Source organism: Sciurus vulgaris (assembly GCF_902686455.1).
Source record: "Sciurus vulgaris genome assembly, chromosome: 5".
In the NCBI taxonomy this organism is placed as follows: domain Eukaryota; kingdom Metazoa; phylum Chordata; class Mammalia; order Rodentia; family Sciuridae; genus Sciurus; species Sciurus vulgaris.
The window spans coordinates 118,435,344-118,450,513 of NC_136465.1; positions in this window are offsets into that span (position 1 = coordinate 118,435,344).

Consider the following 15,170-nt stretch of genomic DNA (forward strand, 5'->3'; position numbering starts at 1 on the left):
AATATTTATCTGCAATTAAAATACTCTTTGACGTTCCATACATATATCCAACTGCTCAATGACATTTCAACCTCAAGTCAGCATGCCAGAACCAAATTCACTAACTTTTGGAGTTTTTTGGGTTTTGTTTTGTTTGTTTTTGTTTTTCAGTACTAGAGATTGAACCCAGGGGTACTCTATCACTGAACTACATCCCTATCCCCTTTTTATTTTATTTTGAGACTGGATCTCACTAGTTTCTAGGCTGAGCTCAAACTTCTGTTCCTTCTGCCTCAGCATCCCAAGTAACTAGGATTACAGGTGTGTACCACTACAGCTGACTTAAATTCACTACCTTAAAAAAAAAAAAAAAAAAAAAAAAAAACCAGCATACAACCAGAGAAACAACAGTTGTACCCCATTCATGTACAATGAATCAAAAGTTAAAAAAAAAAAAAAAGAAAATTTAAAAAATACAAACAAACTCCTTATTCTGGAAACTTGTATCCAGGACCAGAGTCAGAACTCTCAGAATAATCTGCTAAGAATTATCAGTGTTTGATGGTGGCCAGGACTGATATAAAATTACTGTTTGATGATACAGAGGTTCAATTTGGGAAGATTAAAAGGTTCTAGAGATGTATCATGATGGTTGCACAACAGTGCAAATGTACTTAATACCACTGAACTACTGTACACTCAAAGAGAGTTCAAATGATAATTTGCAGTTTGAGATTTTTTGTGTTTTGTTTTTTGTTTGTTTTTGTTTTGGTGTCAGGGATTTAACACTTTTTTTTTTTTTTTTTTTTTTGCGGTGCTGGAGATGGAACCCAGGGCCTTGTGCTTTCAAGGCAAGCACTCTACTGACTGAGCTATCTCCCCAGCCTTAACATAGTTTTATTACTAGGCTATACATTTCCTAGCCCTTTAAATTATAATTTTATGTTATGCATATTTTAATAATTTTTTTTAAAATTAAAAAATACTATTTTCTTAGCCTATAGGTAGATAAATAGATAATCTTCCTCTCTGCCCCCAGCACTATTGCTCCATTTTTCATTATCCCTCCCTCGGACCACTGCAAATTTTCTCTCAAATGATCTCCTAACCTCCCAAACCAATCTTCCTTCCTTCCCTAAACCAATCATAAGAGAAATGTTTCAAGCAGGCTCACTTTTTCTAGCTTCCTGTTGTACAAGAGCCACACTCTTTAGATGGGTATGTAAGGCCCTCAATAATCTAGAAAGAACAGGCAGGGGAGTGGTACAGAAACAAGACTGTGATGTTAGGACAGCTGGGGAAGTGGTCGTAACCAGCTGCTTCTGAAGCTGTTAAGAGGTCAAATAAGAACAGGGACTATTTGCTGGAGCTGGAAATGTGGAAACAACTGTGATAAGAACAGTTCATTTTAGAGTGATGGATTGGACACAGTGCCAAAGCTCAGACCAAGTGCCACCCTGCCTCATCCCTCACCATGACCTTAAAGGAGCCCAAAGAACACCATGTCATTCACACTCAGCAACAGGATCCAAGGAGAGAAGATGTTTGACTTGCTTAAAGACCAGCAGGGAGAGGAATCCGACCAAGATCAACCAGGGTTTTCTCTGTGACCAGAAGTACAGGGATGAAAAGAACCTATTAGAAAGGTTCACAGCCTTCAAAAACAAGTATGGCATTCGAACTGATATTTTTAAAGAGGATTATGGAGAAGTTTGGTCTTGGGGACCCATCTGGAGATGAAGAAAACCATCTCAAAGATGACAGAGTCAGTGAAACCATCTCCTACTGAGACTTCGTGAATATGATGCTGGGGAAGCAGTCAGTTGTTCTCAAGTTAGTCCTGATTTTAGAAGGGACAGACAGCCGAGAGCAGCCCCAAGTCAGGGAGACACTCTGCTAGCCTCCCCTGAGGTCCTACCCGGATATCCCTACTCTGCTCTTCCATCCTCCTCATTGCCCATCTTGTCTCGTTGTGATTCGTCTTATTCGTTTGCTTGATCGTCATGGGTTTGTTTTGTTCTTTTGTTTCATCAAGCTCTTTGAAAAGCATAAATTATTTGCCTTAAAGGGGCTCTAGATGGGGAAGTCTTAGCCTTAGTTCCCCTCCTCTCTCCTTCCCAACTTTCCCCCTTCCTGTACTGAAGCGGAGACATCAAACCAAAAACCAAAGAGGGCAGGTCCCCAGCAGGGAGGCTGGAAGCCTGTGGTCCCCACTCCTGGAGACAGTGCTGTCCATCCTCCAGGGTGTGCCTGAGCTAAACCCAGGCTCACTGGTATGACCCAGCTGAGGACCCCAGGCCACCCTCAGAAGACCCTGGAGTAGAAACAATGCTTCAGGGTCTCCTTAGGCTTTCCTTGGACAGCTCCATGCGTCCAGTGCTCCTGGCTGGTCCAGGATGTGGCCACTCAGTGCTCCATCAGCCCAAGTGACCCCCCTGTAGGACATACTTCTCATCCTCAATGACATGAAAGGTGAGAAGTGAAGGAGCTTGGCAATTTGAGCCCTTCAAGAAGGAGCCCTCTAGCATCGCTCTCTGATCACGACTTTATGGGCAGTTTGGAAGGACAGTGCAACCCCACGATAGGGCAGCAAAGGGCTTCAAAGGCACAGGTGAGACCAGGGCCTTAGGGGAAGATTAGCTCATCGCAGTCCCACCTCTGAGGGAGGATTCTGAGGGCACCAAGATGGGAGAATGGGGAGCAAAATGCTAATGGCAAAACTCAGTACCACTGTTAAGCCAAGAGCTGAGAGACAGGAGGCTGCCTACCTGACAACGATCTGCTTGAAACCCAACTACACTTCCTTAATTTGCCTTCCTACCGGATTCACAAAGTTCATTCATTCAATCATTCAACTGGTATTTAATGAGCACCTCTTATAAGCTGTAAGTCCTCCCACTTTGACCTGACATGTTCTGTGTCCTCTGTCCCTCTGACTCACCTCTCCCTTTCCAAGTTGCTCAAAACCATGGCCTGAGGGGTTGGATTGAGGTCATCTGTGAACTCACAGGATTTTAGAGTCCTGATTCCCCCTTGTAAGGTAGCTAGGCTGGTCCTCTCATTTGACCGCAGTCAAATGCTTTGCACAGGTTAAATGCTTTGCCCAAGGTCATTTGGAGATGGAAGAGCCTGGACAAGAGCTCAGGGGGCCAATACCCCCCTGTACCTCACCCTGGGCTGCCTTAGTCAGTGTTGAAAACAGGAATGGGATAAAGAGGGGTAAGCTCCCAAGCCAATACTCTCTCTGAAGGTCGTGTGCCAGGACTCACCCTCCTAGGACCTCTGAATCAGTGTCACGTGTTGGGTTAGGACCAGGCCTGCCTCTGCTGTCTTCCCTACAGTTTCCTGACCAAGCCTCAGAAACCTGCTTCTCAGAACTCATGCAGGGAGCTGCCCCATCTTGACTGAGTAGGGACCTTAGACTTGCCCCTACCTGTGTCCTGAGCTCCTTTACCTGTGCACTCAGGACATGGGTGCACTCATTCACTGAACTTAAGCAATTGTTATAGGTCAAGAGTTCAGAAACCAACCATGAAATAGACAGACTCATGGAATTTAGAGACTAATGGGGAACTCAGCAGTGAGGTGAATATTGGGAAGTGGGGGAATATAGGGCACCTGCCCTGTAGTCCTGGGAGTAGCGGGGAGAGTCTAGCTGGGCCTAAGACTAGGGAAGAGTCTTGGAGAAGCCTTTGCGAAATCTGAAGGACTGGAGTTTGGAAAGGACTGGGAGTTGTTGAGCCACTGTGGAATCCCTGTGGCTCCTTATAGACCCATAATCAAAGGGTGCTGTCTTCACAGCAGCTGAAGGGCATAGACCAGGTAGGGCAAGAGGACATGGACAGGTCTGGTCTCAACCAGTTCAGGAGCAAGATCATTTAGCCAGGACTGGCTGATCTTCAGACTAAGGAGCTATTTCAAAGTCAGGCCTAGTTGAAGTTCAAACTCCAGGAAAACATTCCTGCCTACAAATATAAAAACACATTCTCATTCACACCTCTGCCATGGTTTTTTGTTTTTTTTTTTTCTGAGATATTACATTAGCAACTCTTTGTCCCCACCCCTTCTTCTTGCCTCCCAACTCAGGGTCAGGCGGGAACTTTTTAGGAAGATCAAACCTTCCTTGACTCCCCCCATATTCGTGTGCCTGTTCCTTGCTCAGAGAGGAAGATAGAACTGACCATGCTTATTTCAGTGGATTCCCCAGCTGATGAGACCACAGGAAGCCTCCTTGAGGGAGGAACAAAAAGGGTGCCTCCAGTCTCTTGAAATGCAGGAAGGTTGTTTCACTGAATGGAAGGACTCATCAGTCTCCTCACCATTTCTTAGAACTCGACCACAGGAGAGAGGTTCTCAAGAGTGGCCTCTGCAAAGGCCAAAAACATACATTGGAGAAAAGACAGCCTTTTCGCAAATGGTCCCGGGAAGACTGAATATCTACAGGTCGAAGAATGAAACTAGATCCCTATATTTCACCCTCCAAAAAATCAACTCAAAGAGGATTAAAGACGTAGGAATTAAACTAAAAAATCTGCAACTGCCAGAAAACATAGGGTCAACACCCCAACATACAGGCTCAGGCACTGACTTCCTCAATAAGGGCTACTAAAACTCAGAAAATAAAACCAAGAACTAATAAACAAAAAGACATCAAATTAAAAAGCTTCTTCACAGCCAAGGAAGAAGAGAGAACCTACAGAATGGGAGAAAAATTTTGCCAGTATTCTTCCAAGAAAAGATTAATATGCAGAATATATAAAGAGCTCAAAAAACTTAACACCCAAAAAACAGCCCAATCAATAAGTGGGTTTATGAACTAGACACTTCTGAAAAGAAGAAATATGAATGGCCAACAAACATATGAAAAAATGTTCAGCATCTTTAGCCCTCATAGAAATGAAATCGAACTACACTGAGATTTCATTTCATTCCAGTCAGAACAGCAATCACCTAGAATATAAATAATAAAAGCCAATGAAAAAGACATAGACTGGCAGATTGGATCAAAAAGAAATATCCAACAATATGTTGCCTGCAAGAGACTCACCTCGTAGAAAGAGATACCCATAGACTAAAGGTGAAAGGATGGGGAAAAACATACCATGCACATGGACTCAGCAAAAAAGCTGGGGTATTCATCCTCATTTCAGATAATGTGGACTTCAAGTCAAAACTAGTCAGAAGGGATAAAGAAGGACATTACATACTGCTTAAGGGAACCATAAATCAGCAAGACATAACAATCATAAACATCTATGCCCCAAACAGTGGCTCATCCATGTATGTCAAACAAATCCTTCTCAGTTTCAGAAACCAAATAGACCATAACACAATAATACTAGGTGATTTTAACATGCCTCTCTCACCACTGGACAGATCTTCCAAACAAAAATTGAACAAAGAAACCATAGATCTCAATAACACAATCAATAATTTAGACTTAACAGACATTTATAGAATATACCATCCAACCAAGAGCGAATACACTTTCTTCTCAGCAGCACATGGATCCTTCTCTAAAATAGACCATATATTATGCCACAAAGCTAATGTAAGCAAATACAAGAAGATAGAGACACTACCTTGTATTCTATCAGATCATAATGGATTGAAGTTAGAAATAAATGAAAGAGTAAAAAACAGAAGCTACTCCAACACCTGGAGATTAAACAATATGCTATTACATGATGAATGGATAACAGAAGATATTAGGAAGGAAATTTAAAAATTCTTAGAGGTAAATGAAAACAAAGAAACATCATATCAAAATCTTTGGGACACTATGAAAGCAGTACTTAGAGGAAAATTTATTTCATGGAGCGCATTCAATAAAAGAAGTAAAAATCAACAAATAAACAACCTAACACTACAGCTCAAAGCCCTAGAAAAAGAAGAACAGACCAACACCAAAAGTAGTAGAAGACAGGAAATAGTTAAACTCAGAGCTGAAATCAACGAAATTGAAACAAAAGAAACAATACAAAAAATTGACAAAATAAATAGTTGGTTCTTTGAAAAAATAAACAAAATTGATAAACCCTTAGCCACTCTAACAAAGAGAAGACGAGAGAAAACCCAAATCACTAAAATTCGGAATGAACAAGGAAATATCACAACAGACACGATTGAAATACAAAACATAATTAGAAGCTATTTTGAAAATCTATATTCCAACAAAATAGAAAATTTCGAAGACATCAACAGGTTTCTAGAGACATATGAATTGCCTAAATTGAACGAGGAGGACATACACAATTTAAATAGACCAATTTCAAGTAATGAAGTAGAAGAGGTCATCAAAAGCCTACCAACAAAGAAAAGTCCAGGACCAGATGGGTTCTCAGCCGAGTTCTACAAAATCTTTAAAGAAGAGCTCATTCCAATACTTCTCAAAGTATTCCATGAAATAGAAGAGGAGGGAACCCTCCCAAACTCATTCTATGAAACCAATATTACCCTGATACCCAAGCCAGACAGAGACAAATCGAGGAAAGAAAATTTCAGACCGATATCATTAATGAACATTGACGCAAAAATTCTCAACAAAATTTTAGCAAATTGCATAAAAATATATTAAAAAGATAGTGCACCACGATCAAGTGGGTTTTATCCCAGGGATGCAAGGTTGGTTCAACATCCGGAAATCAATAAATGTCATTCACCATATCAATAGACTTAAAGTCAAGAATCACATGATTATTTCAATAGATGCAGAAAAAGCATTTGATAAAATACAACACCCCTCATGCTCAAAACACTAGGAAAAATAGGGATAGTGGGAATATTCCTTAACATTGTAAAGACCATCTATGCTAAGCCCATGGCTAATATCATTCTAAACGGTGAAAAACTGAAAGCATTCCCCCTAAAAACTGGAACAAGACAGGGATGCCCTCTTTCACCACTCCTATTCAATATCGTTCTTGAGACTCTAGCCAGAGCAATTAGACAGACCAAGGAAATTAAAGGAATACGAATAGGAAAAGAAGAACTCAAACTATCCCTATTTGCGGATGATATGATTATATACTTAGAGGAACCAGGAAATTCCACCAGAAAACTGTTAGAACTCATAAGTGAATTCAGTAAAGTGGCAGGTTACAAGATCAATGCTCATAAATCCAATGCATTTTTATACATAAGTGATGAATCCTCAGAAAGAGAAATTATGAAAACTACCCCATTCACGATAGCATCGAAAAAAATAAAATACTTGGAAATCAATCTCACAAAAGAGGTGAAAGACCTCTACAATGAGAACTACAGAACACTAAAGAAAGATATTAAAGAAAACCTTAGAAGATGGAAAGATCTCCCATGTTCTTGGATAGGCCGAATGAATATTGTCAAAATGGCCATACTACCAAAAGTGCTATACAGATTCAATGCAATCCCAATTAAAATCCCAATGATGTACCTTACAGAAATAGAGCAAGCAATCATGAAATTCATCTGGAAGAATAAGAAACCCAGAATAGCTAAAGCAATCCTTCGCAGGAAAAATGAAGCAGGGGGTATTGCAATACCCGAACTTCAACTTTATTACAAAGCAATAGTAACAAAGACGGCATGGTACTGGTACCAAAATAGACAGGTAGATCAATGGTACAGAATAGAGGACACGGACACAAACCCAAATAAATACAACTTTCTAATACTAGACAAAGGCGCCAAAAATATGCAATGGAGAAAAGATAGCCTCTTCAACAAATGGTGCTGGGAGAATTGGAAATCCATATGCAACAGAATGAAACTAAACCCATATCTCTCACCCTGCACAAAACTCAACTCAAAATGGATTAAGGACCTTGGAATCAGACCAGAGACTCTGCAGATTATAGAAGAAAAAGTAGGTCCCGATCTTCAACATGTCGGCCTAGGACCAGACTTCCTCAACAGGACTCCCATAGCACAAGAAATAAAAGCAAGAATCAATAACTGGGATAGATTCAAACTAAAAAGCTTTCTCTCAGCAAAGGAAACTATCAGTAATGTGAAGAGAGAGCCTACAGAGTGGGAGAATATCTTTGCCAATCATACTTCAGATAGAGCACTAATCTCCAGAATCTATAAAGAACTCAAAAAACTCTACACCGCAGGCAAATGGATGAAATTGGAGAATATCATGCTAAGTGAGATAAGCCAATCTCAAAAAGCCAAAGGACGAATGATATCGCTAATAAGTGGAGGATGACACATAATGGGGGGGAGGAAAGGGTTAGTGTTAGGGTTAGAGTTAGGGTAGGGAGGGGGGCAAGTATGGAGGAAGGAAGTACTGTATAGAGGGTAAAGAGGGGTGGGAGGGGTGGGGGGAAGGGAAAAATAACAGAATGAATCAAACAACATTACTCTGTAAATTTATGATTACACAAATGGTATGCCTTTGCGCCATGTACAAACAGAGAAACAACATGTATCCCATTTGTTTACAATTAAAAAAAAAAAAAACTCTACACCAAGAATACAAATAATCCAATCGACAAATGGGCTAAGGAAATGAACAGACACTTGATTGTACAAGCAATCAACAAACATATGAAAAAATGTTCAACATCTCTAGTAATAAGAGAAATGCAAATCAAAACCACCCTAAGATTCCATCTCACCCCAATTAGAATGGCGATTATCAAAAATACAAGCAACAGGTGTTGGCGAGGATGTGGGGAGAAAGGTACACTCATACATTGCTGGTGGGGCTGCAAATTAGTGCAGCCACTCTGGAAAGCAGTGTGGAGATTCCTTAGAAAACTTGGAATGGAACCACCATTTGACCCAGCTATTCCACTCCTTGGCCTATACCCAAAGGACCTAAAATCAGCATACTACAGAGATACAGCCACATCAATGTTCATAGGTGCTCAATTCACAATAGCCAGAGTGTGGAACCAACCTAGATGCCCTTCAATTGATGAATGGATAAAGAAACTGTGGTATATATATACAATGGAATATTACTCTGCCATAAAGAATGATAAAATTATGGCATTTACAGGCAAATGGATGAAATTGGAGACCATCATGCTAAGTGAGATAAGCCAATCTCAAAAAATTAAAGGACGAATGATCTCGCTGATAAGTGGATGATGACACATAAGGGGGAGGGTGGGGGGAGTTAGTGTTAGGGTTAGGGTTAGGGTTAGAGTTAGGGAGGGGGACAAGAATGGAGGAAGAAAGGACTGTTTAGAGGGAAAAGAAGGGGGGAAGGGAAAAAATAATAGAATGAATCAAACAACATTATCATATGTAAATTTATGATTATACAAATGGTATGCCTTTAACCCACGTACAAACAGACAAACAACATGTATCCCATTTGTTTACAATAAATAAAAAAAGAAATAAATAAATAAAAGCCGATGAGGAAGAAACACTTATACACTGTTGGTGGGATTATAAATTAGTACAAACACTATGGAGGTCAGTATGGAGGTCCCCAAGAAGACAAAGAATGAAACCACCCTATGACCCAGCTATCCCACTTCTTAGTATTTATCCAAAAGAACCAAAATCAGCACAATATAGTGATTCCCTCATACTCATGTTTATAGCAGTGCAATTCACTGTAGTCAAAACTTATGGAAACAGCCTACATACCCATCAACAGATGAATGAATAAAGAAAATTAGGTACATATACACAATGGAGTCACATTCAATGTAAAGAACAAAATTATGTCATTTGCAGGAAAATGGTTGGAACTGGAGAATACAATGTTGAGTGAAATAAACCAAACTCAGAAAGTCAAGGGGTATTGTTTTCTCTCATATATAGAAGCTAGAGGGGGAAAAAGTAAAAGAGGGAGAAGAGATCATGAAAATAGAAGGGAGAACAGGAGAGAAGTACAGGAAGGGGACCAGGAGAGAAAGATATGGTACTGGGAAATGAAACTGATCAAATTTCATTATGTGCATGTATGAATATGCTACAATGAACCCACGTTAAGTGTATATCCTGAGCTACATCACAGCCTTTGTTTTTTTGTTTTTTTGTTTTTTTGTTTTTTCGTTTTTTTTGAGACAGGGTCTTACTAAGTTGCCCAGGCTTGCCTTGAATTTGTGATTCTCCAGCCTCGACTTGCTGAACAGCTGGGATTACAGGAGTGTGCTACCACACCCTGTCCCAAAATTATGTTTAATTATAATGTACCAATAAAAATGAATTTTAAAAGAGTGGTCCCTGAAAAGGAGTGTCTGTATGTATTTCAGGTTATGGCTATTAATTCTAGGACTCTTCCTTCCCTGTCTAAGGACCCAGCTTCTTGGGACTTCTGAAAAGGACCATATCTAACTAATAAAACCAGCAATGCGAGGACTGCTAAGGATGGCTTTGTTCCTGTGACTCAAAAGGAATGAAGGTGAATGAAGTTATGTGTCTGCAGGTGCGTGTAAGTTTGTGTGGTGTGGGACATCGCCTCTACAGACTGGAAATAAATCGAACAAAAAAATAGAGTGATATGTTGGAGAGGGAGGGAAAGCGAATCAGAGGTGAGGAAATCAATATAACTTAAACAGATGACTCAAGAGGCATGACTTTGAAATAAAGCTATACAAAGGAGTGGTAGTGAAAGTGAGATGTGGAGTCAAAAGAGGGTTAGTTTGTTGTTGTTGTTGTTGTTGGCAGTTGTAGATGGACACAATGCCTTTTTTTTTCTTTGTTTATTTTCATGTGGTGCTGAGGATAGAACCCAGTGCCTCACACACGCGAGGCAAGCCCTCTGTCACTGAGCTACAGTCTCAGCCCAAGGGTTAGATTTTAACATAAAATATATTTATTAATATGTTGAAAGACTTATGAAGAGTCAGAAATTAATGATTTAGGAGAAAGAACAGATAAAACTAAGAATTCACAGCAGTGTTATTCAAAATAGCCAAAAAGTGAAAACGACTCAAATATTCGTCAACTGGTGAATGGATAAATTTAGTATGGCACATCTATACAATGGAACTTAACTTGGGAATAAAAAGATTAAAAGGAAGAGTATTTGTACAGGCTGCAACACAGCTGGACCTTGGGAACATTGTGCAGAGTGAAAGAAGCTGGTCACAAAGGCCACGTATATTGGGATTCCAATTATAAGAAATATGTAGAACAGGGCTGGGGATATAGCTCAGTTGGTAGAGTGCTTGCCTTGCAAGCACAAGGCCCTGGGTTCAAATCCCCAGCATGGCAAAAAAAAAAAAAAAAAAAAATGTAGAACAGGTAAATTACAGAGACAAAGTTGGGGGGGGGGCGGTTGCTGAAAGGAAAGCAGAGTGACTGCTAGGCACAGGGCCCTTTTAGGCACAATGAAAGTGTTCTAAAATTGATTATAGTGATGATTGCCCAACTCTGTGAACATCTGAAAATCCCTGAATTGTGCAATTTAAATGGGTGGATTTTATTGTGTATGAATTATACCTCAATAAAGCTCTTCGATAAAATAAAATTTTTAACAACAGGAAGGAAACGAGGTGACAGAGGATACAAAATATACTAATCAAAAACCCCTAACTCAAAAAACAGAGCATGGAAAAATAAGTACCTTCAAGAAATGCTAAAAATGAAAAAGCAGAAACAAATATGTACGTGCACAAATGTATAAACATCCATCATGTATCAATCAGTACACATTCAAAACAAAACAAAAACAAAATAACAGAATAGTCAATGAGAGTATTTTCCCACTGTCTGTGCCAACTGCCTTTCTGTTTCTCAGCTTCCCTTCCCAGCGGGATGGTGTGAGGAGCTGAGGAAGATACTTCCAAGGTATTGTTGCTGCTGGATTCTGTGAGATGAGTTTCTGCAAGTGAAACTCCCAGGGTAGGGTCAGGGTCAGGTACTGCCCCAGCTGTTTTACTGCACGGGGAGTTATGAGGCATCACTGAATCAATGCACTTCTAGGACTGTATCCCACTATTCTCCCCAGGCCACCACTGGTGGGAAGGGGTTCTGGGTCCTTCCCCCGTTCTGTTCTTTGCAGATACTGCTCTTTTCGGAGCGGGGTGGGAGGGCTTTCTCTGGCCTCTCTGATCTGTCCTGCCCCCAGCCAAAACTGTTTCCGTGCCAGAAATTCTGCATGCCAGAGATTCTCCTGATTTGCTAGGCTTCGTTTAGATTTCGCTGTTGGCACCTGCCTGATTCACGTATTGGACTCAGCCCCCAACGCATGGATCTAAGCTCCGGGTCCGAGTTGGAACCACTGCGCAAGGATGTACCACAACGTCTCCAGTTTGGGCTGCCCGAGCTCCGCTGGCGAACTCGTGCACCAGTTTAATGAGCCGAATAGCCTGTGGGGCAGCCCAGGGCCCTTCCATCTTAGGATTCCCCACACCCAGACTTTCCCAGCACTTTTTGGTGGTTTCCGACCCTGCTATTAATTTTGCCCGCTCCCCTCAGGAGCTCAGCCCCCGATTCTGTTCCTTAGCCTTGTCTGATGTTCCCAAAATTTCCCCGTCTTCAAGGCCCTCTGTCAGGGGAGTGTTTTTTGTTTTTTGTTTTTTGTTTTTTTTTTTCTCACAGTTTGAGTCCTGAGTCACAGATAGATGAGAAAAAAAGCCACTTCCCGCCAATCCGCCTTCTTCCCTCCCCCCAAACACCACTTTTTTTGGTTGTAGATGGGAACAATACCTTCTTATTTATTTCTATGTGGTGCTGACGATCGAACCCAGTGCCTCACACGTGCTAGGCAAGTGCTCTACCACTGAGCCACACTACTGCCCCCATAGGTAAGTCATATAACAGAAAATAAAGAAGTTTACATCTGACAGCTCCTATCATGATCAGGGAGATACAGAAGGGCTTAGGCAGTTAGGGCAAGACGGCAAGTGAGGAAGCTGGGGGCAGGGCCAGAACACAGGAGCATGGAGAGGGTCTACTGATGAGGTCAGCTTCCTGCTTGACTGAAGTGCTCAGTGGACACAAGCTGGGGGCCCAATAGGACAGACACTTCCATACTTGTACTCCTAAACCGCGGGATCCAATAGAAAAACTGTAACAGACCAGTGGACAGAGGAGGCACCAATCAATAATAGTGAGAAGAGGGTGCACAGGGAGGAGGTAAGGAAGGGAGGAGATTCCAGAGACCATAGAAAGAACAGACCAAACCTCCCCCACCAGATTCCCAGCTCTGGGGCCCCTTCTCTTCAGAGAAGTCTCTTTCTGTATCTCTGTTGCCTTTCAATAAATCTACTTCTTGCTTACTATCTGTCTCGTTCTTCAATTCTTTGCTGAAGAGAGACAACAAACCCAGCACCCCTAGATGGTAATAATAAAGGATAAGGCAAATTCTGTTGAGAGTAAAGGAGGAAAAGGAGTTGTAAGAGGTTTGAACACAGGCAATCTGATATGAAACATTCATCTCAATACTCACTTAACACAATTTAAATATCTCAATTCCAAAGACTGCATCTTTTTTATTTTTGTTTTGTTTTGTTTTTGGTGTTTGGGGTTTGGTTTGGTTTGGTTTGGTTGTGTGTGTGCGTGTGTGTGTGTGTGTATGTGTGTGTGTGTGTGTGTGTTGGAGGGGTAGGGGGGTATCTTTCCTTCTTGTTGTTTTGTTTTGCAGTACTGGGGATTGAACCCAGGGATCTCTACCACTGAGCTACATCTCCAGTCCTTTTAATTTTGAGACAGAGTCTTACTAAATTACTGAGGCTGGCCTCCAACTTGTGAACCTCCTGCCTCAGCCTCCTGGAGTTGCTGTGATTACAGGAATGCAACACCACACCTGGCTTACATCATTATTTATGGGCATACTAGTCAAGGTCAAGTCACCCAAACAGAGATCACGCTCATGGTTTCAAACATAAGAAATATAATGTAGCCAGACATAGTGACACGCATCCTTAATGGCAGCTACTTAAAAGGCTAAGGCAGGAGGATCAGAAGTTGGAGGTCACCCTGGGTAACTTAGTGTGATCCGGTCTCAAAATAAAATGAAAAGGGGTGAGGGTGTAGTCCATTGGTGGAGCACTTGCCTACTGTGCACAATGCCCTGGGTTCAATTTCCATTAGGTCACGGAAGAACTAGTCGCAGATATGTTAACGACATGAAATAACCAAAGAGAAAAGGTGGAAGATCAAGGAGTGGAAAGGAAGAAGAAATGATATCTGAAGAGCATACGTCACCAACAACCCTCAGCTGGTGCCCAGACTCCTGAGGCTGTCCTGTTGTCAACATTGTCGTATGTTCTAAAGATCTGCCAAAGACGGGCCACCTCAACCTGAGCTGCAACTGCTGAAAAGATGCAGCCTCTGGCTCAGGAAGATGCAGCCGGGACCTCCCGATCCCACTGCTGCTCCAGCTCCACAGCTGCCCACACCTGCCCCCACAGCCAGCCAGAAGCAGGAGGACACACTCTTCCTCAGCCATCTGCTCTCCTGCCAACTATGGACAGAACCCACAAGGAAGCCAGCAAGTCAGGAGGCAGAAATTTAATTTGCACACTCGTAACCCCAGCAAAGTATAAAAAGATGGGCAAGAGGCTGGAACAATACAGATGAACAACTACCTATGCGAAATTATTAGAAGTATTCCCATTAATTTCAGGAACAAGAAAAGGAATTTAGGGTCCATCCCACTATTTAACATTGTTAACATTAAGCAAGAGAAAAACAAGATACCAGAATTGAAAAGGAAGAAGTAAAATTATCATTATTTCCACATATCATTTTGTACCTGGGAAATCCAAAAAATGAAGAACAGACTCATTTTTATAATTACAAAAAAAAAAAAAGTAAAATAACCAAGAATACACTTACAAAATGTTCCATGTCTACATGACCCGATCTTTACAATACGTCCTTTGGGTCAGGTGCAGTGGCACACACCTGTAATCCCAAGCTATTCAGGAGACTGAGGCAGGAGGATTGCCTGGACAATTTAGTGAGACCCTGTCTCAATATAAAAAACAAAAAAGTCTGGGGATGTAGCTCACTAGTAGAGCACCCCAGGGTTCAATTTCTAGTACCAAAAAAAATCTCCTTTGACCACTACGCAATGGGTGTCCAGCCTTCAGTACTCTGTATGGGGAGCTGCTCCCAAGATGCTGAGGGAGGCTTCATCCAACAGCAAAGCCACCACTAATTACCTGAGACCTGGGGACTCTGTGCTAAGATGCCTGTGACCCAAGCCTGGTGTCTATGACTCCCCTGCTTCAACGGCAATCTTTGGCCTGGACCTGAAGCCATGGGGGTTACCGTCCTAGGCTGTG